At 42.4% G+C, this 26,052-nt stretch overlaps 1 long non-coding RNA gene across 1 annotated transcript in view; it reads right to left on the bottom strand.

The window, feature by feature from the left end:
- Window positions 1-405: 405 nt before the first annotated feature.
- The window catches only part of LOC127383859 (uncharacterized), a 76,504-nt gene continuing 50,857 nt past the window's right edge, over window positions 406-26,052 (bottom strand). Inside the window, exon 3 of the long non-coding RNA XR_007889322.1 lies at window positions 406-497. This is a non-coding gene — a long non-coding RNA (uncharacterized LOC127383859). The remainder of the gene's footprint in view (window positions 498-26,052) is intronic.

Here is a 26,052-nt window from a genome sequence, read left to right as displayed (position 1 = left end):
CACTGCCTACTGCTGCCAGCTTTACCTGAGCTAACAAGTTCAAAGGCAGCTCAGATGTGCCTGCATGAGCTCTGGTAACAGCTCTGCACCAGCAACTGGAGCATGGTATAGGGGCATGAAATGGAGAGTAAGAACAAACAACCTAGATGGTCTGCACAGACTGTGGCAGGAAGGGTGCCTCATGTCTTTTAGCAGGGCTGTTGATGGGAACAGACTCCAGAAAGAGCCATGTGCTTTTGTGGGAGCATCTACAGAAAACACACACACACATGCACACACACATGCATATATAAAAATATTGGCCAAATTCATGGTGAATAGCCAATTCAGGTAAATGGCAGTCCAGTACATACTGATAAGTAAAAAGCAATGGCCACCAATAGAACCAATTGGAAGGACACAGACACTTTATTTACTTAAAAGCTGTGATGCTCTGAAAAAGGGTTGGACCACTCCTGACAACAGTTCTGCAGGAAAGCTTCTGTAGAGTAGGTCATCTGTGGGAAAGAAAAGAAAAAAAAAAGGCAAATGATGTATTATGAGGTGTAAGAAACAGGGTGAAAAATACATTATAAGCAGAATAATGTGATAGGTAAATGAATAACACACTGGCAACTGGGATCCTGTGTTCAGTTTTAGTCAGTGTTTTAATAGGAAACACTAATTAAGTCCATTTAACTTAAAGGCAAAATAAGAAGGAATACATTAGAGGTTGCAATATGATGACTTTAATACAAATGAAATATCCTGTGTTCCTATTCAACATTTCTCTCATTCAAAAGGTGGAGACATTACATGATAAAAATCCATAAGGAGTGAGAGAAGACTGCCTTTTCTTCACACAAGACAAATACTCTAGAACTCTTTGTTCTAGTAGGATTAAAATGGACTGAACGTTTATAAAGAAAGTAGAATATGCAAGTTCATTATGTTCAAGAAATATTTTTCAAGAAGTTATGTATACCATCTTCCGATTAAACAGATCTCAGGCCGCTACCATATGCCAATTCCAGCATACACTGAGGAAAGGAAAAAGGAAGTATGAGGGAGAATGCCACGAAAATAGTTTTTCTTTAACTAATTACATACTACTTCAGATATAACAGCTTATGCCCTGTTGATATTAGATGCAAGAGTTACAAGTTTTTCATGAAAGCAAGATTTATCCTTTGCCAATGGCAAAACTTCTAGCCCTATCCTTGCATTTCTATAAGCCAGTGAACTTTGCATATTTACATGTGGGGAACCTATTCCAGATCCAGACCGGAATTGTGTCAGCCTGGTTCCTCAAGCAAGAATAACACCAAAGAGAAAATCCAATTCTGGTGTAGAGAGGAGAAAACATTTTCCTGACAAATTATTTAAAAGAAAATAGTAATACTGAGGGCTATTTGTAACTGTTCAGAAAAAAACTGAACAAGTCCCCATAGAGACAGACTGGCAGGCAGAGTGAAGGAAACACTGCAGAGCTAATTAATTTATTAAATAAATCCATGGTTTATCAAATGATCATTGCTCCATATAAATGCCATGAGCAAAAAAAGGAACATCAGATCTTTCAGGAGCATCGACCAGCATCTTTTTGGGAGGGTAGAACCCATATAGTATCAAACCTTCAGGAACAAATGACTCATGACATGCTGCAAGTATTGACCAGATTTTTCCAAAACCAGCTTTTCCTTCCTCCTATCTTAAAAAGAGAACAAAATATAGCAAACTCCCCAAATCCCCAAGCCCACAAACAGTACAATGAGAGAAAGAAAAAAAATTAAAACTCTCCGTCTTCGTAACCCAGTTCCTCCTACATGCATTTCCCACAAACTGTCAACATCCCACAGGAATCTACCCACGTTACACATCACAGCACAATGCTCCCGACAAAGGCATCTCAACCCATGATGTTTCAGGCAGCCTTTCAAGCCGCCTTCAGTGCATCTGGGTTCAGCAGCTCTGTAATTAGGTGTTAAGTTTAAGTCATCCAGGAGTTTACACAGGTAGATATTTCTTTGGCTGTTCAGCATGATTTATGCCTGCATGATCCAGCTGGAATGAACAAAGGTTTGTTCTATGCAGAAAATGAGATGTCCCATAACTCTAGTAAGCTTCTGTTCAGTGAAAAATCTTATGTTCAGGTTCATCCCTATTTAGAATATCATTTAAGCAAGCATGGGTAGCTCAGCGGTCCTCTCAGTTCCATGGGACTAAAGCATGCATGTAACTGCTCTCCTAAACAGGCTTTAATTTATAAACACCACCAGTAATAATGCTAATTGTAATCATCATAACAACATCTGCTCTGTTTGACAACACCAGACTTCAGAAGTGAACTATGATAAATTATAAGCATAGGTTCTTGCCATAAACAAAGCAGGAAATGTAACATTGAGAATAATGCTGATCCTTGCCAGTACAGTTTCCTTTGGTACATGCCAGAGTATTGTAGGGTTAAAATGGCCATTCAAAATGCTTCTTTGATTTCTGGTTATCTTTCAGCAAGTAAGTATTCCTACTGACCCAGAGAATGGAAGGCTCCATTGTGTATTTTGTTTTAATCTCTAACATCAAGGGTTAGGACAAAAAAAGAGGTGGAAAAATATCACTCTAGTAGACCAGGATGCAAAAGACAAAATATGTTAAAGAGCCCTTGTGACTGATGCCACAGGGAAGGTGGAGTTATTGAATACCTTTTTCGCTTCAGTCTTCACTGCAAAAGCCAGCCCTCTTAAATCCCAGACCCTGGAGCTAAGACAGTAGGTCTGGAGAACGGAAGAATTTCCCTCAGTAGAGGAGGACCAGGTTAGAGGCCACTTAGCCAAACTCAACATCCATAAATCCATGGGCCCTGTTGGGATGCATCCCCAAGTTTTGAGAGAGCTGGCAGATGTTGTTGCTAGGCCACTCTCGATCACCTTTAAGAGGTCATGGAGAACAGCAGAGGTGCTTGAGGACTGGAGGAGAGCTAATGTCACTCAAGAAGGAGGACCCAGGGAATTACAGGCCAGTTAGTCTCACCTCTGTCCCTGGGAAAGTGTTAGAAAACATAATTGTGGACATCACAACACATGTGAAAGACAAGAATGTAATTGGGAGAAGTCAGCATGGGTTCACCCAAGGGAAATCATGCTTGACCAACCTGATTGCCTTCTATTACATAATTACTGGCTGGCTAGATGAGGGGAGAGCAGTGGTTGTTATCTACCTTGACTTCAGCAAGGGTTTTGATACTGTCTCCCATAACATCCTCGTTAGGAAACTCAGGAAGAGCGGGCTTGATGAGTGGACAGTGAGGTGGATTGAGAGCTGGCTGTGTGACAGATCTCAGAGGGTGGTAGTCAATGGGTTAGGGTTGAGTTGGAGGCCAGTAACGAGTGGTGTCCTCCAGGGACCAATACTCAGTCAGGTCTTATTCAATGTGTTCATCAATGATCTGGACGAGGGGCAGAGCGTATCCTCAACAAGTTTGCTGAAGATACCAAACTGGGAGGTGTGGTTGACACTCCAGAGGCCTGTGCTGCCATTCAGCATGTCCTGGACAGGCTGGAGAGTTGGACGAAGAAAAACTCCATTAGGTTCTGTAAGAGCACGTGAAGGGTCCTGCATCTGGGTAGAAGGAACCCCAAGCACCAATATAGGTCAGGGGTGGATCTGGTGGATAGCCGTTTGGAAGGTAACGATCTTGGAGTCCTGATAAGTTATCCAGGAGCCAGCAGTGTGCCCTAACTGCCAAGAAGGCCCATGGAATCCTAGAGTGTGGCCAGGAGGTTGAGGGAGGTGATTCTCCCTCTCTACTCTGCCCTGGTGAGGCCACAGCTGGAATGCTGCATCCAGTTCTGGGCTCCACAGTTCAAGAGAGACAGGGAGCTACTGGAGAGAGTCCAGAGGAGGGTGACAAAGGTGGACTGGGGGATTGGAGCACCCCTCTTGTGAGGAAGGGCTGAAAGAGCTGGGACTGTTTAGCCTGGAGATGAGAAGGCTGAGATTGTCAATATATACGAGTACCTACAGAGTGGGTGCTAGAAAGATGGAGACAGGCTCTCCTCAGTAGTTCCCAGTGTCAGAACGAGGGGCAACGGGTACAAGTTGGAACATAGGAAGTTCTTGTGGTTTGGGCCCAACACAACAACAAAAGAAACAGCCCCATGGCCACTAACTCAACTCCGCACACACAGACATTCTGGGATGAGGAGGACAAAGCTCCGGGGTCGAGACAAAGGACAAGGAAGGTTCTTCACCAATTAAGGTCCCGGGCAAAACAGACTCAACTTGGGGAAAAAATAGTAATTTCACACTAATCAAACACACACAGGACAGACACACACAGAGCAGGGCTTGCATATGTTACCCCACCCCTCCCTTCTTCCTGGGCCCAAATCCCTTTGTTCCCGGTTTCTCTCCCTCCTTCCCCCCAGCGGCACAGGGGGACAGGGGATGGGGTTTAGAGTCACTTCACAGGCTGGTGGTTCCTGCTGCTCCTTCCTCCTCAGGAAGAAGGATTCCTTACAGTCCTTCCCCGCTTCCCCACAGGGTCCCTCCCATGGGAGAGAGTCCTCCACAAACCTCTCCTTCATGAGTCCTTCCCACGAGGTCCGGAGCTGCTCCAGCCTGGGCTTCCCACAGAGTCAGGGGCTGCTTCGGGAACAAACTCCCCTGGCACCGGGGTCTTCCACAGCTGCACAATCAGAGTCCACTGGCAGCAAATCCTCTGGCCACAAAATCCAAGTCCCCTGGCCAAGTTCACCCCTCCTGGCGCCTTCAGGGAATGTTCCACCATGTCCATGAGTGCAGGGGGACAGCTGCCATCTCGCCATGGGCTGCAGGGAAACTTCTGCTTGGGCACCTTCTTCCCCTTCTTTCTCACCAACCACCAGCACCGCTCTCCTCCCCCAGCACAGCTCTTCTCCCCCTTAAGTGCCTCTCTGCTCAGGTGTTACAGCTGTTCCTTCATATGTTAATGGCAGAGGCCCATCTATTGTCCCTCTAATGGCTCCTTCGCTGGGTTTGGAGCAGGCGGAGCTTCTCAGCTTCTTACCAGAGCCACCCTGGGGCCCTTCCTCTGCTACCAAAAAACCCACCGAACCAAGCCAGAACATAAGTTCCATTGAAACATGAGGAAAAACTTATTTACAGTGAGGGTGACAAAGCACTGGAACAGGCTGCTCAGGGACACTGTGGAGTCTCCATCTCTGGACATATTCAAAACCTGCCTGGGTACAGTCCTGTGTAAAGTTCTCTAGGTATCCTACTTCCAACTCCAGCAATTCTGTGATTCTGTAAGACAAAATTATTGGGTCACGTCAGCTACCAGTTCTACAGAGGGCTGCAGAGCATGTTTTCAGATATTTTGCTCTCAACATCGGTATGTGTTGAGAGAAGTGATGTTAATGACTCCTCTCATATTCCCAAATATTTGCCCAGAATGTGAGTAACAACAAATTTGGCAGTCACTTCTTGATGTTTCAGCACCTATCATACTTAGTGCAACTCAGTAATCTAAACATGCATCTCCCTCTGTTTTCACCACACATACCTTAATTGCCACAACAACTGACTTACATTGTTATCTTGTAGGTGTATTAGATGACTTCCTGCAGCCCCTTCCAACTTTGAGATGAACTTCAGATACACTGTAAGCCAGACAACCCACTGCAGCTCTACGGCTTGCAAGGCACTATTAGGACTGGTACTCTGATATTCCCTTTATTTATGTAATTTACCTTCCTATATATTTTGGTTAAGAATTTTGACAGAAGTATAGAACCATTAGCATGCAGACCTCAGTGTTGTTTAAAGACACCTGCCACACTGCAGTAGCTGTAGGTGACCACCTAACCACAGTGAGATAAAGAATAATAGCTAGTGATTGCTGTAGTGGCACGTTTTTCCAGGTGAATTTTTGCCTTTCTAAGTTTGATCTTTATTCACATTTCCCTGCCTTTCAAAGAAAAATGACAACATTTTATTGCTGGTTAATTTTATGAAATAACTTCACTCTTGCATCTGAAGCAACCAATATCTTTGCACTTACTATATAAATGGGTGTGCATATAAATAAAGGTATATGCATAACAAAACATATTTAGGTATCTTGATTATGTTCTTTTGCCAGGAAATATTCAAACTTACAAAAAAACCCCAAATGTAGTGGTTGAAAGACTCACATTTCTCAACTGATATATGGTAAAATTTCCATTTGATCTTTACTGTGACCTTATGAAAACTACAACATTTCAGGAAATGTTCTGATCTTTCTAGTCAGTGTGTTTTCAGGTATATCACCAGTTTCTTATTCCGTGGAAATGCAGGGGAGGAGAAAAAGTACTCATCTCATTTAGTCATTCAACACTGCAATTAATTATATGTTCACATATCTAATAACTTCCTGGATTTTATTTGTATGTTAATATTATGTAAACCAAATTGAAAGACAAATAAAAGTGAGACTTCTAAAATATGTGAGTCATCACTGAATAGACAGAACAACAACATATAGATGGTCTACCAGACGATTGCAAGCTTCTAAGCCTTAATATCTGCCTGAGCGCAGCACCAGATCTCAAGGTTTATAAGTGACTGAAACATTAATATCTTTATATATATATATACACACATATATATAATTACCTCTAAAATAGCAAGCTTGCAACCCGTCCCCACTTATTTTTTGAAACTAATTTTTTTAATTGTTTAAAGTACTTTTGCAGTACCTTGAAATGAGTGAAATTGCAATGGACCCTTGCCCAGCAGACATGCTTGAGATGAAGACTTGGGGCCAGAGTTCTCTGTGTTGGCATCTTATAGCTCCACAATGTGCTTAGCATTGTGGGATCCCATCCTTTAGGTCCTCTGGCTTTGCCAGTTCTGTTATTACACCCTTGCAAGCTGCTCAGTAAAACACGGGGTGCCTCTTCCCCTTGGCCAGAACTGTCTTCCCTTTCTTTTCAGTGGAAGTCAGCCCTGCTTGTTGGCACCTTTTAGCCTTGCTTTAAAACAGTTATTTTTAAAAGCTGCGTTCATTTGCTTTGCAGTTTTTTTCTCCTTATAGGAGGAAAAGAGGAATAAAAGCAAATTCAGCCCCATTTGAAGGAGAGGCACCACTTCATTTCTATATGCATGTAGATCTTGTGTCAGGACATTGCTTGAGGATGTGGCACAGAGGGAGGAGGGGGGTGCATGAGCTCCAGTGTAGTTCATGCCCAGCTTATGATCTAGAGAGGTGCAGCAACACCTGGTAGATGGATATACTCAACCAACACCTTTCCCATAGCATAGCCACAGCTCATGGAAACCAGGAGGGAGAGGGGATAGTGATGGCAAAATGGACGTATGGGGTTGTCCACCCGTTGCTGTTTGTTTGCTTTTTGTAAAACTCATGGTGACATGCAAAGCCAGCATAAATTATTATGACTTATCATATCTGCAATTATTAGGAAGTGATGTTCCTAGCTTCAGTCCTAATTACGCTGACAGTAATTTCAGATTCTCTTTAACATGGTATAAGGGACTGCACAAAATCTGCCTATGGAAATAAGCAATGAGGATAAAGGCGTGAAATGAGATAATTGCCATCTGAAACAAAATAAAAAAATGTTACTACTCAGTTTCCTCAATGACAATTAAAACTTTCATCTGATTGCCATAATTTAAGCATCTACTTAGGAACAGAAGCCATTTTGTTCCTTGTTAGTCCTGATTTATATTCTTATAACAGCTCTGGAATAAAAAGACGGACCAATGACCAAATGGAATAGCCTGCATAGCCTTGAAGCAAAACATGCTTAAGATTTAAATTCCCTTTACTGCAGTACCAGTCTTGTTAGGATGGATCAGCTCTTTTCTTTCATTCAAAACAGGGACAGAGGCAACCAAGTTCAGGTTCAAGAGTCTTTTGAAAGGCTCTTCAAGCCCACATGCTTTTCTCTGTCTCTGTGGTGTGAGAGCAGTGGACTCTTCAAGATCTCCCTTGCTATTGTGGCAAACCTGCTATTAAAAAACTCTGGTGGGAATGACGAACAGCAAAGGTGCTCCCATTTTTCAGGTAGAGAAAAGTTTATTGTCAACGAAGTCCTCCACAGAAAGCAAAGGAAGGAAGATCATTGCCTGAGCAGTGCTGTAAGATGACAAAGCCTGCACTGCAGGTGCATCTCTCTTTGCTTACTACTGACAATGAAACCTGAAACCTTCATCTTTTTTCTTGAAAAGGTGCATTTGGATGGTTCTCTAGGAAGGGAGGAGCCATTTGAGCACATTGGGGTGGGACTAGCCTGTCTCGACTGTTGATGCCAGCAGCCAGCCCCCGGGTCTCTGCACTGGCTGCCAGCCCGCCCCACTCTTACAAAAGGAAGACAGTCAGGGCAAAAGGTGGGGAAAGAGCCATTAGAAGTGATTTCAGAATGATCACATCTTGCTGTGTTTATTTCCAATTATTTTCATAAATTCCAATAGCTAAGTTCCTAATCTCAAAGATTCTGAAATACGCAGCAGAAAAGTTATTTTGCCCGGACTGGGATGCATTCACCACCCACGAGTCATTACTTGGAAACCCCATAACAATTAAGCCTTTTATTAAAATGTTTCAGGATAAATAGTCAATAGATTTAGACCAGGTTTCCTCCAGTTTTTGCCAGTTGAAACGCAAGTGTTGTGTATCCTGAGGGACAAGTGATTTGTTGCCAATAATTTCAGAGAAAGCTCCTAGCAAAAATACTTTCCATTACTCTGTACTAAGCTTCATGTCCCAGCTCTCTGTGTTGTGCACTCTCCCGAAGCGGACAGGTGAGACAATGAGCAAGCTCTTTGTTGTTTTGGGGTATTTTTGTTGCTTGTTTGTTTGTTTTTTCTCCTTTTAAACAAAAACACTTCTAAAATTAATTCTTACTAAAAAGAAGGCAATGCCTTCTCCTTTAATACCATTAACTCTGTGGGAAAACAAATAGTTCCACAGAACATTAGCAGCAATCAGAGGGCAAATAATCTATACTCAATCGAAATAAACGTAACAGATGACACAAATCTGCTTTCACTTACAGTAAATGAGTGTATATAGATATCTACATGAGTAAATAGGCTTCTCAGAAGGTTCTTCTGGAGAAAACTCATAAAACTTGGAAATGCCGAACAGGTATCTTTATGTCCCACTGTGCAGTTGCTCATAAACTTCACGTACATTTACTGTAAATGTAACATTGCCACTGATTATCACTAACTGAATGCAAGCCAAATATTTCTTTGAAACCATCACATAAGGAATACTTCTGCAATATTTTAAATAGCTAAAAGTAACCCATCATAGATGCAATTAAACAAAGCCATTTGTTACTGCATTATTCAAACGTCCTGCTCACCAGGCAAGGTGTACTTTTCTCACAATAGGCTAATCCCAGCAACACTGGCCTCCTTTTTGCAAGTTCTCCTCCTGCATTGTTCTAGCCTAGCAATCACTCTGCATATTGACAATTCTGTTCAAATAAACATGCTTAGAAATGAGGTTCCTTGGCATTTCCAGAACTTGAGAGTATTTTAAAGTGCACTTCCCAAAGCTTTTTGCACTTGAGAAATCCTCAGGTGTAATTTAAAAGAAGAAATGTGAATTCTCACAATATGAAATGTATGCCTTGTGAAGAATATAAATTTTGCAACCTGTGGTGTAATATCCACTCAAAATGTGCTGCTGTCATAGAGCGAGTCACACGCTTTTTCTCTTGAATAGAATATTGTTCTCTGAGCAAGTCACTGGGAATCAAAGGGTTTCTTAAACCAATAAAGTACTGTACAACAAGCTCAATAAAAACAGAACAGGGTTTGAAGAACTGTAAGCATTAAATAAAATGGTAAGATGGGAGATGATCAAATAGTAAGTTGTATATTTAATTCTTGAGTATTTAAGAAACTCTCAGCCCGGCTTACTTACTTATCAAACACATTTTAATGCTGTTTTGCAAGAGGTCTTTAACCTATTGAAAATTAGCTTTTCAATACATTTCTCTTGCCCTTCAGGCCAGATAACTGCAGTAAAAGTGTATTGATCAAGGAGTAAAATGATTGTCTTTCCCTGCACCTGACATTTCTGCAATTTTGTTTTTAGTAGGTTTTTCTTTGATTTACACAATTATTAGCTGCTTTTATGCCCATAAGATTGTATGACAGAACAGTAGGGATGCATATTTAGTGATTCAGCACATCTCTATCATCCTGCTTTTACACCAGCATAAAATCAGCATAATTCAGTGATAAATCAGCCCTGCAACAGCTAATCCTTCACATCTCAAGAAGCCATAGTTACTCTGTTTTTTCAGATACTCTTACTTACTGTCATAGTTGTTCTCATAGTTGCTTTTTGTTTTTTAATTAAACTTACTGTTTCCTTTTTTTTTCATTCAGTTACATCTTGTGAAGTCAGTATGATTTCCAGAGCACAGAAGCCTCAATTTGCCTAGTTTTGGGAATATTCATCAGACTGGAGGATTTGATTTTGCAGATCCCCCGTCAGAGGTATCTCCTAGCTATGACTTACGAAACCCAAATGCTCACATTTGCTCATCATACAGAAGAAAGCAAAACTGAATTGATATGTGTAGCATAAGAAGTAATTTTTTTATAACCAGATGCAGAAAGATAGTTCTGGCTCCTGTGTGTACTTGCAGAAAGGATACCTCTCATCATGTTAGTGTTGACAACAGCGAGCACAGCACTGTTGCAATGTCTAGGCTGCCATCACTGTTAAAACTGCAGTTTTGTGATAGCTGTCACACACATTTTGTTTACAGCTGGCTTCATGTGTTTTCAAATCAATCCACAGCTCCTGCTGTAAGGCGACATTTGCTTCTTAAGAGGAGAAAGATGCAGAGAATCATGTGGAAGGTGAGACACCGTGACCACTTCCATCTCAGGGATGCGATCTCACAGCCAGAGCTCATGATTTCCCCTCAATATCTCAGAGGCACTTTCAAAGTAGCTTAAGTCCATCTGTGTCCTACCTGCTGTGGTTCCATGCTCCTGTCCTACCTGTTCCATTCTACCAGGTGGATGGGCCCTTGCTTCCCTGTGCAGCAACTAGGGAAATGCATTTCTGCCAATGCAGCTGAAAACAAGGACTGCAAGGAAGCACTGAGCTTTCCACAAAGTCAGCTCCTGCATATCCCGGCATCTGGTGCAAGGACAGGATAGCAATGCATGACAGGAGTGGGCAGGACACCAAGCTGCCATAGAGCTTCATCTTCTGCTTATGGTTTAACATCTTGCTGAGTCCTGCCAAGAAAAAGGGAGGAGATCCTTCTTCTCATCCTCTCTCCTCCCCCAGCCACACTGTCCTGCCCCATTCCCCTTGGGATAAGCGTAGCAATCAGATAGCCCTGGGCTAAATCAATTAAAAAAATTGACCCAGTGGAAATCTAAGACTGCATATAAATAAATATGTGAATAAAAGAAAATTTTGCTGCCAGATATGTCAACCTGTCAACTGAGCTGACTCGCCTTAAGGCAACACCAATTGACAAAGCCAATATGAGGAGGGAGGAGAGTACCTACAGCTGGGGAGAGGGGGCAGGGGAGAGAGAGCAGGACCTTCCTTTTCAGTGGAAAGTGGGTGCTGGCTTGACAGAACTGCTTTCAATATAAAAATATCCCCTCCATCTCTGTCATTCCTGTGGTTTGGATGGAGGGGGGCTTAACAGTGGGCAAAACTCACAGAGGCAAATTTTAGCCCCTGGAGGTTCATCCACTAGGGTTGATCCTCTAAATCAGTGGAGGGAAATGGACTTCTTTGGGCAAGTGACTGAGGATGCTCTTATCTCAGCTGTGATTGTGGAAGGAGCCCAGAGACATTACTTCTTTCAGGGACAAGGTGGCCTGTTTGAAAATCTGTAATAGCAATGATTTCCTTCTGGTCTCATCACAGATGTCTCCAGTTTTCCATCAGAGGACTGAAGGCTGGTAGAATGAGCTTCACCCCACTGACCAAGGCCTTGCCTCACTGCTCGCTTCCTGGTAGCCCCTGCAGAACTCCTCTATGACCTCAGGAGTCTGTGGACCACAGGCTGAAACCTCCAACCTCATAAAATGACCTGCTCAATTCCCTCCGCACTGACAGGGCAACACAAACAAAGAGGGAGCAGTAATAGTTCTGAGCTATTGCTGCCACGAAATTACAGATAAATAGTTAACAAAATGGTTCTTTTTTTTTTTTAATATGTGTATTTAAAAATATATAATATATTTATCTAAATGAGATTATCCATGCTTTTTACTACAGAATCATGATGCTTGCCTTGCACTTTCCCCATGACAACTTGTATGATTTATTATGACAAACCACTAGCCCCAGTAACAGCAGACACAGATCTTTGGCAGGAAAAGTTGTTACATATTTTAAAGCTCTTTTATAATAAATATGTATATTTTCAGTCCAATCTGAGGTAGAAAGACCCCAAAGTTTTTCTAAATGGATAGAATCTTGATAAGTTAAGAAAAAAAAAAAAGAAACTTCTGAGCTTTTCATACAAAAATTTAAATTGAAATAAAATTTCAAAATGGTTACATTTTGTTATCATAGAATTTCACCACAGCTCACTGAGTTTTGTTCAACTCTAGTTTTTCACATACTCAGTCTTTTGTCCTCTAGTTTACACTGAGCTTATTTTGAAGGGTCAGTTGCCACCTTTTCCTGCTACTGAATTCAGAAAGATTCCTCTTGAAGCAATCTTGCCTGTTTTAAACATATTCTGAAATAATTTAGCTGCCTATTAATTAAACTAAAGACTTTAGGATTGCTTTGCCTATGCAGTATGTCAATAGGTTCCATTTTCTCTACTTAATGAAATTTTGAAAATTTTGTTTGCATGGGTGCATAGGAGGAAATGACCAGTGGCTCTTAATTGGGTAATATTTTGAGAGCAAAAAATGTGATATGTCTGGTTTTGCTTTATGAAATTCTTAGGTTTCAACAGTCCTAGATCAGATGTGTATAGTCTGTCAGTATAGTTTACTTCAGCCGACTCACCATTTTTAACCAGTGAAAAGCCCACCACCTGTGCTATGTGCCAAAATATTGTAAATAATATATATGGAAAAAAAATACTATTAATGTAACAATTATTATTAATGTATAAGACATTGCTAGATTATTAAGGTCTGAGTATACAGAAGGAATTTGTATAATTAAGACAATTTATCTGTAAAGAGAATGAGTGTTTGAAGTCACCCATTATATGTATCACACAACATCAAAAGAAATTATAACTAAAACCCATTAAAAAACACAATAAAAAAGAAGGAAGGATACATATCCCTACAGAGACAGGATAATGGAACTTTGGAGCTTTTGAAAGTTCTTAGATGCTAGATATTACAACACAATGTTTTATTTATTCAAGATTTATTGTCCAACATCACTATGAAGACCAAGAATGTTAAGGGAGGAACTCAGTGAAACTTACAGGACACAGCATCATCTTACTTACTTTGTTTTAAATGTCTGCTCACTACTGTAAACACACAAGACCTCTGCTTTATTTAAAGTTTTTCTGGATAATTCAGGGCACATAATTTAATCTCCCCATGTCTTTGTTTTCTACTGGCAATAATACACTGATCCGTGTGTTAAAGAATTCTGGGATATGGTACTGAAACAGTATTAAGTGTTTGATTATCCCTTCCTGAGCATCACTGCTCTCACCTCAGGACAGCACAGAAATGACAAATACACACTGTTGTCCAGCTTACTTTCACCCTACTTAGGAAAAAAAAGTTTTGTTAGTTAAAATGTGTTGTTCACTATCACCAAACACTAAGGGTGAAACTGTGGTTTCATCAAAGACAGTCTGTTTTTTGCCACCATCCTTGATGGAGTTGGGTTTTGTTTGTCTTTGGTAGGATTCTGTACAATGCGTCATTTCAAACTACACTTACAATGTATTTCACTAATGTATCAACTTATAAGGGGAAAAAAAAAAAAAGTCCTTTGGACTAATGTTGCACATGAAGAAGGCTCTGAGAAGCAGCCCTTTTTTCCAGAAAGCTGATGGATGGCAGTCTGCCTTAAAATTTACAACAGAAGTAAAATGGCAACCTAAACCGTAGACGTTATTTTTACTCTAAAATACGCATCTTTGTTCTTCATTTTGGTTGCTATTGAGGTATCAGATTTTTAAATTGTTGCCCAAGAAAAACAAGCAGTTTATTGCTATTCCCTGCTTCTGTTTTTTCCCAAGCTACAGCAATCAAATGAACAAGAAAAGTCATTTGTACAAGGTGGAGTAGATATCTGTTAACATGCATGCTGATTTTATGGTGGAGTAGAGGGAACGTAGCTTTAACTGCTCACTGAAGAACACTCTTAAACTTGCATTTATTTACATAGCATCTCTGGCATTTAGCTGACTGAAGAGAATTGATTAGCAAGAAGGCTGTTAAACAGCAGTCCTATAGCAGGCACTGCACTGAGGATTAGAGGTTTACTTCACTAATTGGTGCCCTCCTGTAGTCTTTATGAGTCAATTCTAAAAAATAAAGGAGCACTGCAAACTGCGCTTAGAATAAAAGCAGGGTGATCCTTTTCACTGCACAGAAATCCCATAGCTGAGCTCTTTCAGAAACGAGTTCAAGATTTTCCGGCCAAATTATCCCTCTCTGGTGAATTTTTGCTTGCAGTGCTGTATATTTACTGCACTGCATTAAGTGCAGTACTTAATGCATCAGCAAACCCCAGCTAGCATGGCATGCTGAAAACCAGACCATGTAGCTGCCATGGTAGGCATGATGTTGCCTTAATTGTCCACCATGGCTGCCTAGGATGAAGAAGCTACACACCTCTGTGAGAGCAGAGCTCTGGCACAGCCCCTGCTCAGCAGCTGGCTGGCAGCAGCACTGCACACAAGGCAGACAGGTACAGCTTCCACCCCAGGGAGACAGCAATGCAAAGGCTCGTTATCGTGTCATCTCTGCAGATGTACAGCCTGTGCACCTACAGGTTTGAATGATGCCGTGGGAGTGTGGCGGTGGCTGCGAGGTGGGACCTCCAGGGAGGAGCTCCAGCACAGAGGAGCAGGCATCGCTCATAGACAAACTGAACTTGTACACGGAGGACTGAAGAGGGAAAGAGGGTTCAGCGACTTTCCCCTTATGTTTTGAAGAATGTTTTATCATGGTCAGGAAGAATAAAGCTCTCATCTCTGTGGTTTTAACAATAATCTGAAATAAGGAGTTGTGCGTGCTGAACCCTGAAGAGCAGTGCTAGTACTAAAATGATGGGCATGAGGGCTGGGCTGTCCAGCTCCAGCTGGCTCTCGACAGTTCCCAGGGCCGGGAGAGCACCACTAGAGGGCTCACGGAGTGTTTGAGGGGTTATGACAGGTGGTATGTAAAAACTATTCTCATTTTACTCTCTATTCGTCCATTTCTACATGCAACATATTTCAGAACTGAACCTGCTATAACATGCCTTTGCTTTAAAGTCAGCTTCGCAGACTCTTACAGGTTCATTTCCATATGGGGGCACCAACACCCTCTGACCTCTCTGTGTAAACAGGCCTTCCATGTAAAATACTTTTGGCCTGATCATGCCGCTCGCTACTCAGGAGTTACTAACTAGAGGCAGCCATTTCAGTCAGGCAAGATGACAACTGCCATTACCAGTGCTTCCAGAGGAGTGAATGGGTTCAGTGCATCAGGTATAGCAGTATGGGAGTATCACCTATGCCAGTGCTTCAGAAAGAAGAGAAAGAAAATTTAACATTCTTTCCTTTCTTTTCTCCCCATAGGAAACAACCAAAAAAATCTTTAGTAAAGCCAACCAGAAAGAAGACAACTACAATCCCCTTCCCAATCAGGGGAGAGCTGCCCAGCAGAGAGGGACGTGGGGGTGTTGATTGACGGGGTGTTGAACATGAGCCAGCAGTGTGCCCAGGTGGCCAAGAAGGCCAACACCATCCTGGTCTGCATCAGGAATAGTGTGACCAGCAGGACCAGGGAGGTGATCCTGCCCATCTACTCAGCCTTGGTGAGGCTGCACCTTGAGCACTGTGTGCAGTTTTGGGCACCACAATTTAGGAAGGACATTGAGGTGCTGGAGAGGGTGCAGAGAAGGGCAGTTAGGCTGATGAGGGGTCTGGAGAACAGGTCTTATGAGAAGAGGCTGAGGGAGATGGGGCTGTACAGCCTGGAGAAGAGGAAGCTGAGGGGAGACCTCATTGCTCTCTACAACTACCTGAGGGGAGGTTGTAGTGAGGGGGGTGTTGGCCTCTTCTCCCTGGTGACCAGAGATAGGACAAGAGGAATGGGGTCAAGTTGTACCAGGGGAGGTTCAGATTTGATATTAGGAAAAATTTCCTCTTAGAAGGAGTGGGGAGGCATTGGAACAGCCTGCTCAGGGAGGTGGCAGAGGCACCAGCCCTGGAAGTGTTCAAAAAAATGAGTAGACATGGTGCTTCAGGAGATGGTTTAGTCATTAGGGGTTACAGGGCAGACTGTTGGACTTGATGATCTTGAAGGCCTTTTCCAACCTTGATGATTCTATGATTCATATAAATTATGGGACAACAGGCTGTCAGGCAGATGAAGATTTTGGTATATTGCTCATGTGGTCAGGGAGGTTGGCTATCCCTACCACAAAATATGAAAGCTATTTGTAGCAACTAGTAAATAATGCTAACTACCCCTAAAATATTCTTCCCCTTAAGAATAAAAATTTACCTTTGTTGATGGGGGAGAATACAAAACTAGTATAACAGGTTTTCTTTTTCCCCTCTTACCACTCATTAGCCCTGAGGACCTTGTTACAACATTTGGTGTTGAGAGTAGAAATGTTCTAATATATAGCCCCAAACTAAAAAATGTGAAGGCAATAATCACAGGAGTACTTCAACACTAACTAAAATGAATTTCCTTCTTTTTTCTACTCTTTCTTTTCCCTTTCCTCTCTGAAAGAGGCTGCCAAGGGAATTATTATGATTACTCTGCATATTTTGCAGATGGTTGGCTGCTGCACGGGGTTCTCAAGAGAGGTCAACATTCTATAACATCCAGCTTGGATGCTGCCCTCCACACCAGCTGAGCTATGGAAGTCCTTAGTCAGCAAAGCTTTTGCTGACATGCCTAATGGAAGTCTCTGGGAAAAGTCCCCTCCTCAAAGCCCAGACTGAAGCACTTTCCTGAGTTGGGACTTTATTCTAATCTCCTATAACACAACAAAAATACTCCAGTTGCCAGGAATGGATGTTGAATAGGACTTTTAACTTTTTAAAACTATTTTATATATACATACATATGTGCCCAGACACACATATACACATAGGAGTTGTAACTTTGTTCAGAAACTATGAATATTTTCAGGAGTTAGGATATTTTCAGGAGTTTCAGCTAAACTCAAGAAGTTTTCTTCTCAGGGTTATGGACATGGGCACTGTTTGTCTCATGCCAACAGTGTGAGGACAGTAAGTTTTCCTGCCTTTTGACTTTGCTACATGGTGTTCAGACAAGGTGTCTAAAGAGCCCATATTCACAGGATGGGAGCAAGAAGTATGTGTGTTTATTTAATCTGTAGCATTTTGGCAAATAATTGTTAAACCCACCTTTCTGGTGCCAATCCACAGTGAAGGGGAGAAAACGAGGCAATACTCACTGTAACACTTGCTTGTAGGGTCCCCTGCCATCCATATGTATGCTGATAATGTACACACACTGTAATTAGTCCCTGTATAGGATTGGACTGATTAAGGATCAAAATAGGAATAGCAACTGCCCCAAAGGCCCTGTTTATCCCTGCAAATGTAGCATCTTACAAGTTTGTTTTTCAGATTTATTGTTTAAAATTATTTTGAAACCAGTAACTTACAACAAAGATTTATCTGGCCATCTATGTTAAAAAGTCATAGTTGTTATAATCGGGGGTTGTATAAATCTTGGATTTCTAAAATGCAAATTATGCTAGAAATTGAAGGATACTCTATAGTTTATTTCAAGGTAGGCGTTTTAGTTTTTAACATTTTTTCACAAAAATGCATATCACTATTTAAGTATGATGAGGTTAGCATAAACCAACAAAAGCGAAGAAATTGTAACCTAAGATTGATGGTACATTTCTAACTCATGCTGTTGTGCCTAGTTATTGCAAGACTGCCAACCTGCTCATGATAATTACATGCAGCAAGCAGCTTGGGGGGGGAGGAAATAATTGTTTTGGGTTTATATTACTTTCACTGAACTTTACTGGCAGGATTGATTCCTATTATCCTTTTTTATTTTCTGAGCTCATAGAGCCTGCAAACTCAAATACAAGTCTCCTGATGGATCAGGAAGAACAAGGCAAGATTTCCCTCCAGACTCTTCTAAAGCATGACAACAATCTTGTTCCATTCATTACCATGAAAACATTATGCTTGTCGTGGTTTGGGCCCAACACAACAAAGGAACAGCCCCAAGGCTGCTCACTCAACTCTCCCAGCCCAACACACACACTCTGGGACGAGGAGGACAAAGCTCATGGGTCAAGACAAAGGACAAGGAGGGTTCTTCACTGATTAAGGTCCTGGGCAAAACAGACTCAACTTGGGGAAAAAATAGTAATTTCACACTAATCAAACACATCCAGGCCACAGACAACACAGAGAGTAGGGCTTGCATATGTTACCCCACCCTTCCCTTCTTCATGGGCCCAAATCCCTTTTTCTCTCCCTCCTTCCCCCCAGCGGCACAGGGGGACAGGGGATGGGGTTTAGAGTCACTTCACAGGCTGGTGGTTCCTGCTGCTCCTTCCTCCTCAGGAAGAAGGATTCCTTACAGTCCTCCCCTGCTTCCCCACAGGGTCCCTCCCATGGCAGAGTCCTCCACCAACCTCTCCTTCATGAGTCCTTCCCACGAGGTCCGGAGCTGCTCCAGCCTGGGCTTCCCACAGAGTCAGGGGCTGCTTCGGGAACAAACTCCCCTGGCACCGGGGTCTTCCACAGCTGTGTAATCAGAGTCCACTGGCAGCAAATCCAAGTGCACTGGCCACAAAATCCAAGTCCCCTGGCCAAGTTCACCCCTCCTGGCACCTTCAGGGAATGTTCCACCACGTTTCTCCATGAGTGCAGGGGGACAGCTGCCATCTCGCCATGGGCTGCAGGGAAACTTCTGCTTGGGCACCTTCTTCCCCTTCTTCCTCACCAACCACCAGCACCACTCTCCTCCCCCAGCACAGCTCTTCTCCCCCTTAAGTGCCTCTCTGCTCAGGTGTTACAGCTGTTCCTTCATATGTTAATGGCAGAGGCGCATCTAATGGCTCCTTTGCTGGGTTTGGAGCAGGGGGAGCTTCTCAGCTTCTTAACCAGAGTCACCCTGGGGCCCTTCCTCGCTACCAAAAAACCCAAAAAACCAGAACTTTTCTCTTGCTTCTCTTTGCAAACCAGTTTTGGCCACCCTTGTTATTTCCAGAAGAAACACCAGTCAGTCTTGTTTCTGTTTGTAGACAGCAGACAAAAAAAGGAAGGAAGAGACAGGGAAAGAGCTGTGTTATGAACAGTGACTGCAGTTTTTTGTTGGTCTCCTTTTTACTGTTTCCTAGAGTTCAAAAGCTCCTTTCCATTCTCTTATTGGATATGAGTATAGTTTCAATCCCCAAGAGATGGTATCTAGAGAGGAGTTTAATAACTTTTACTGTCTCATTTTACACTCATATGTCCTTAACCCAATTTAGATGTTTAAAGCTCCCTGGACCAGCGATTTTCTTTCACTCAGCATGTACACACTCCCTAGCACTACAGGGTCCCACCTCAATGGAAAACATTAAGTGCCTCTCTGATACAAATGCTAAATAATTGATCACAAATCCCTAAATCATACAATGCAGTGTAATTTCTTCTCCCTGATTTTGTTATGCCATTATTTATATCAGCATATGATATTGAAACAAGAAGTTTGTGATGAAGTCTCAGAGATGCTTTGATTTAATGTGGTTACAGGGACTATCATTGTAAGTGGGAACAAATAGCTCTAATGGATTTTCTGGTACCTTGTTTTCATCATCCATAATAGACTCTCTTTTGCACTGGTCGGAACTGTAGATGTCCATGTGTTCTGCACCCAGACTTCAACAGATCTATATTTTATGGCCCTACAGTAAAAGTAATTGCAGCTTTTGTAATGTCTGTGTGCTGCTCTGACTGAAAGCAGTAAATTTGGAGACTTCTGGAAAGTTGAGGTGTTTTGGTTGAAAATGCATGAGCTGAGATGAGCTCTGCCTGCACAGCCAGTTGGTTACCAGCCTCCTTTTAATGAGGGCACATTCCAGAGATCTAACTTCCTTTTCCTTTGCCTATACCAAAACATAATACATTTTGGAACATGAGGGGTTTAAGCTGAAAGGATTCGGCCCATGAGGTTTTTCCAGCTCAGAGGAAGTACAAAATTTGGAGGCTGGTCCAGAAGATGCTGACAGCTGGAACCACCAGTAAGAGCAGTAAGCTAGCACGGTTACTTGCCCTTTTCCCAAATTAGACCCTTCAACTGCAGCTCACAGTTGATAAAAATCAAGAATCAATTTTGACTCACTGTCTGACCTCAAATTAGGTTTTGAAAGCCACACAACAGTTCTTGACAATCTCACCATAGGAAAGCAGTAACTAAGGCAATCAGAGAAAAACAAAATAACTTCCTTATTTTGTGTGTGTGTTGAATGACAGGGTAATTATACCATCTACCTAAAATGTGAGGGCTCTTCCAAGCGTTTACACCTACACAACTCTCTACAGGGCTGACTCTTGCCCCCATGACAACTGCCAGCCCTGCTGCAAGAATTTGGCCTAAGGAGCAGGAGAAGGTAAGAGAGGAATGGGGCTTTTTAAAGGCACAAATGGCCTCTAAATGCCAGTTCTGCCATTCATGCCTCTCAAGATAAAGAATAACTTTGTCATGCTATGGCATGACATATGGCAATGTTAGCACTATCTTTTTACTGCACGTGATGAATGGGTTAATCCTGCTATTATCAGAATAATTAACCTTGCCTGACACTCCATGCAAAAAATCCAATATGCAGACACATGCACATAAAAAATCCACAGACACGGCAGTGCTTCATAATATTTTGTTATCTTTTCTATGTATAATTAATGAAGAGACTAGAGAATCCAAGAGAACCAGTCAGCATTAAAATAAGTAGAAAACAGAAAGTTAAGGTATCTGGAGTTCAGTCTTAGCTACTTCAGTGACAGTATAAATTGAAAGTCCCCAGCTGAGAGATAAACAAGGTACAGTTGCAGCTGGCAACAACACAGATGGCACTTTCTAAATTATCTGAAACCATTTTTTTTATAATATTAATTATATGCTCTTTGTGACTAGTCTGATTTTAAAATGTTACTATTTTCACAGGGTAGTCCTTGACCAGACTGCTCCAGCTGTATGAACTGAAGAGAAAAAGATAGCTAGCTTTGACCCTTGGTATCATCAGGCTCCTGAAAGCAGCTGTTCAGCATAAAACCCTATACATGGCTAGGCAGGAAAAAAAGCTATGCTTAGGTCTCATGAGTAGGCAGTTAGACAATCCCTGTACTAATAATGCAATTTTTTATTTTCAGAATTACACTCCAAAATTACAGACTTTTCTTGACCCAAACAAAGAACATGCTTCCTCTAGATCAAGAAAACCATGTGAATCAAAGTTATTTTCAAACACTGTACTTATTGGTGTAAAAATAATTACCTGCCCTCCCGAAACACACACATGATGTTCTTACAACCTTTTTTCCCCCAGGTTGAATATTCATTCTGAGGCTGCACAGCTGAACATACAAAACTTGTTGCATGCTTGGTTCAGCTTGCTATATGGAAAATAAGCGGTAATGTTCTGCTTGGAGCTCCTACATGGATCAATGGAGGCTACCCCTCTGCTGCAACCTTCCCTTGGCCTAGAAACCACCAACCTGCTGTGGCTCAGAAGCTGTCTTCAGCAGGCACCATCTCATACTCTGTTGAGTGACAGCAAAACTTTAGTATCTATTTTCAAAAGAGACCTGTGGCACATCATGAAGAGCTGGCAAATTACATATTCATTTTGCAACATCTGCAGTTGAATGTGCTATAAAGTGGTTCTGTGTTGCTTCAAATTACTCATGAGGAACTGGTGTGTTGGTACCTGGACCCGATATGGGACTCTGGGGAAATGACTCCTACAATATCACTGAATCAATTCCCAAATAAATGTGTGAACTTGTCCTGATGAGGAGGAATATTCTGTTTCTACAGTTTTTGCAGCTGGAACACAGAGGGAACAAACTAAAATACAGGCCAGAAAGTAAGCAAGCAATATGTGTGCTTGTGAGCACCAGGATAAACTCATTCTTCTGAAGCATATAGTCAAGATTTGGAAAAGTGCAATGCCCTTGATTAATCAGGCCTTACCCATTAAGTCATGCCATAAATAGCAAAAGAAGAGCGACAGAAGTGGCACAAAATCCATGCAGGGTCTGGAGGTGGAGAAGGCAACCAGAAGGCCATTGGGCCAGATGTCCCTGAGGAGCTGTGTGTGGCCCTGGCTAAGTCACAGAGGACATACTCAGTTGGGACAGATACTCAGTTATGGAGACTTGTCCTGGCCTCACAGACTTTAACTGAACAGCTTAAGGCAGCAGCAGCAGGATCTGGTCCTTTGAAGGCCTGAACAGAGATGGGAGGAGGACTGTAAGGGAGAAAGCCGTTATCCCAGGGAAAAAGCTGTTTACTGGGAAACTCTTTGTGTTCTTGGATCAATGTGAAAGGATGTTACATTATATAGAGATGTAAACATTACATACTTGAGAACCTCCTTTTCCCTACCAACCAAAACCCTAATATGTGATTTCTGTTACTCCTGAATGGCTGAGGGTGGTATGCCATACTTTACCCAGTTACAGGTGCCACTGACATTAGCAGCTCCTAGAACTGTCTTTCACACAGAATCTCCAGTGCAGATAGTAAGAAATGGGCCTAATTCACTTCTAGAGGAAGTAGACTTTTTTGGGATGTTTTCATGAGCTCATGGATGTTCTTAGGTGTTCAAAAGCCATTGTGCAACCAATCAGGCCACTCTCCTGTGCTTTTTTGTTTCCTCTATTCCCTCCATCCCAGTTATTTTTGTAATGTCCATTTCATGTCCCTTTCTCTTTCTGAGCTCTTCTGAGTAGTTACACCTTTCCTGTTCACACCCAACCTTCTCAACAAGGATTTGGGGAGTTGCTATTTTGGTTTGCCTTTTCCACTGTGTGCATTTCTTTTCCTTTCTTTGGCTTTAAGGAAGAATGTACAATTTCTCAGTCTTGGTGAAATATCATCCTCTACACATATATTTTCTGCACTATGTGATATTTATTTGAGAAGTATGTTTCCAATATATCTTAATCTGAAGATTCAAAAATCATTATGCGTTGCTATCCAATTTCTACATCTCCATAATTATCAGTGATCTCACAATGTAAACACTAATAGCTACAAAAAATGAAATTAGAGAAAGCCAGTACCCTTGCATCAGGTATAGCTTTCTGCAGCAGGGCAGAAATTGATTTCTTTTAATATTTTTTTTCCCTCCTCAGTGCTTACTTGGGCATTAAAACCTTTCACCTTGCTAGACTTTGGCAAAGGAAACCAGTGACAAGAGGGACAATAGAATCTCTCCTGGATAACTTCTTACAGAGATATAATCATAGAATGTTAGGGGTTGGAAGGGATCTCTAGAGATCATCTTGTCCAACCCCTCTGCCAAAGCAGGATCCTCTAGGGCAGGCCACATAGGAACACATTCAGGTGGGTCTTGAGAAGGAGAGAAAGAGATTCCACAACCTCTCTGAGAAGCCTGTTCTAGTGCTCCGTCACCATCACAGTGAAGAAGTTTCTCCTCATATTGAGGTGGGACTTCATATGTTCCAGCTTATACCCATTATTCCTTGTCCTATTAATGGGCACCACCAAAAAAAGATTGGTCCCTTCCTCTTGACACCCACCCCTCAGATATTTATAGACATTAATAAGATCCCCCCTAAGCCTTCTCTTCTCAAAACTAAACAGCCCCAGTTCTCTCAGCCTTTCTTCATAGGACAGATGTTAATGTCCCTTAATTGTCCTCTTAGCTCTCCATTGGACTCTCTCTAGTAGATCGCTGTCTCTCTTGAATTGAGGAGCCCAAAACTGGATACAGCATTTCCAAGTATAGTCTCTCAAGGGCAGAATAGTGGGGGAGGATAACCTCCCTAGACCTGCTGGACACAGTTTTCTTAATGCACCCTAAGATACCATTGGCCCTCTTGGCCACCAGGGCACATTGCTGTCCTATGGATAACTTACTGTCCCCTAGGACTCCATGGAGTCTTTCTCCATGGAGCTGCTTTCCAGCAGGACAACCCCTAATCTGTATTGGTGCCTGGTGTTATTCCTCCCCAAATGCAGGACTCTACACTTGTCCTTATTGAAATTCATGAGGTTCACCTTTGCCCAGCTCTTTAGCCTGTCTAGCTCTCATTGGATGGCAGTACAGCCTGGTGTGTCAGCCACCACTCCCAGTTTTGTATCATCAGTTGCTGAGGCTACACTCTATCCCCTCATTCAGGTTGAATGTCAGATGAAGATATTGAACAAAACTGAACCCAGTACTGATCCCTGGGGAACACCACAGGTCACAGGCCTCCAACTTGACTCTGTGCTGCTGATCACAACCCTCTGAGTTCTGCTGTTGAGCCAGTTTTCAATCCACCTCACAGTCCAATCATCTATCCCATATTTCTTGAGTTTTCCTATGAGGATGTTATGGGAGACTGTATCAAAAGCCTTGCTGAAATCAAGGTATATCACATCTACTGCTCTCCCTTCATCTACCCATTTGTTCATGCCTTCATATAAGGATATCAGATTAGTCAAACAAGATTACCCCTTAGTAAATCCATGTTGGCTACTCCTGATAGCCCTCTTTTCTTCCATGTGGTTAGAGATGGCCTCCAGAATGAGCTCCTCCATCACCTTTCCAGGGATGGAGGTGAGGCTGACTACTCTGTAGTCACCTGGGTCTTCCTTCTTGCCCTTTTTGAAGTCTGGAGTGACACTGGCTTTCTTTCAGTCCTCAGGCACCTCTCCTATTCTCCATGATTTTTAAAAAATGATGGAGAGTGGCTCAGCAACAACATCAGCCAGCTCTCTCAACACACGTGGATTGTACCTCACTAGAGCCCATGGATTTGTGCATTTTCAGTTTATCTAAGCAATCTTTAACCCAATCCTGACTGCTCACTGGAGACTCTTCCTCCCTCCAGTTTTTCTCCCTTACTGCCAGTGATATTTCAAATATAAGTGCACTCAAAGACCATGGTAGTATCACCTGTCAGGTGATATTAATACTAACACCCTTAATTATTTTCTTTCAATCTAAGAGTAAATGAACAAAATCTACAATCTACATAGCAGATCAGAGATTGTTAGGTGAATTGCAGGATCTTGAAAGGGTTCTCACAATCTCTTTGGTACCTATCTGCTGATGGTCACATCAACCCATCTTCTCCACCCAACAATGGAATTTTACCTCAGTCACCATTACTCTCCCATCAAAGATGACCCTTAAGTTAAGTCTCAAGGGAGCTCTCATGAAACTATACAAAGCAGGATCACAGACACGCTGCTGGCCAAGGCCAAGCCCATCAGCAGTGGTGTTAGCACCACTGTGATAACGAATTTAAGAAGAGGAAAAAACCTACACAACAGCAACTGTGGCCAAAGAGTTGAGTGAGAATATGTGAAAAGAACAACTCTGTAGACAACAAGGTCAGCAAAGGAGGAGGTGGAGGAGGTGCTCCAGGTGCTGAAACAGAGATACTCCTTCAGCCTGCGATGAAGACCATAGTGGGGCAGGCTGTTTACCTGCAGCCATGAAGGTCCATGGGGGACCAGGTGGATGCACCTGAAGAAGCCTGTGACCCCACAGGAAGCCCATACTGGAGCAGGCTTCTGGCAGGACCTGTGGACCCATGGAGAGCAGAAACCATGCTGGAACAGGATCCTGGCAGGACTTGTGACCCTGTGGGGGACCAGTCTACAGGACTACATCCAGTGGAAGGGACCCAGACTGGA

Source organism: Apus apus, chromosome 1 (genome assembly GCF_020740795.1).
Source record: "Apus apus isolate bApuApu2 chromosome 1, bApuApu2.pri.cur, whole genome shotgun sequence".
In the NCBI taxonomy this organism is placed as follows: domain Eukaryota; kingdom Metazoa; phylum Chordata; class Aves; order Apodiformes; family Apodidae; genus Apus; species Apus apus.
Note: the sequence above shows the minus strand (reverse complement) of the source record. Positions and strands in the feature narration are given on the sequence as shown.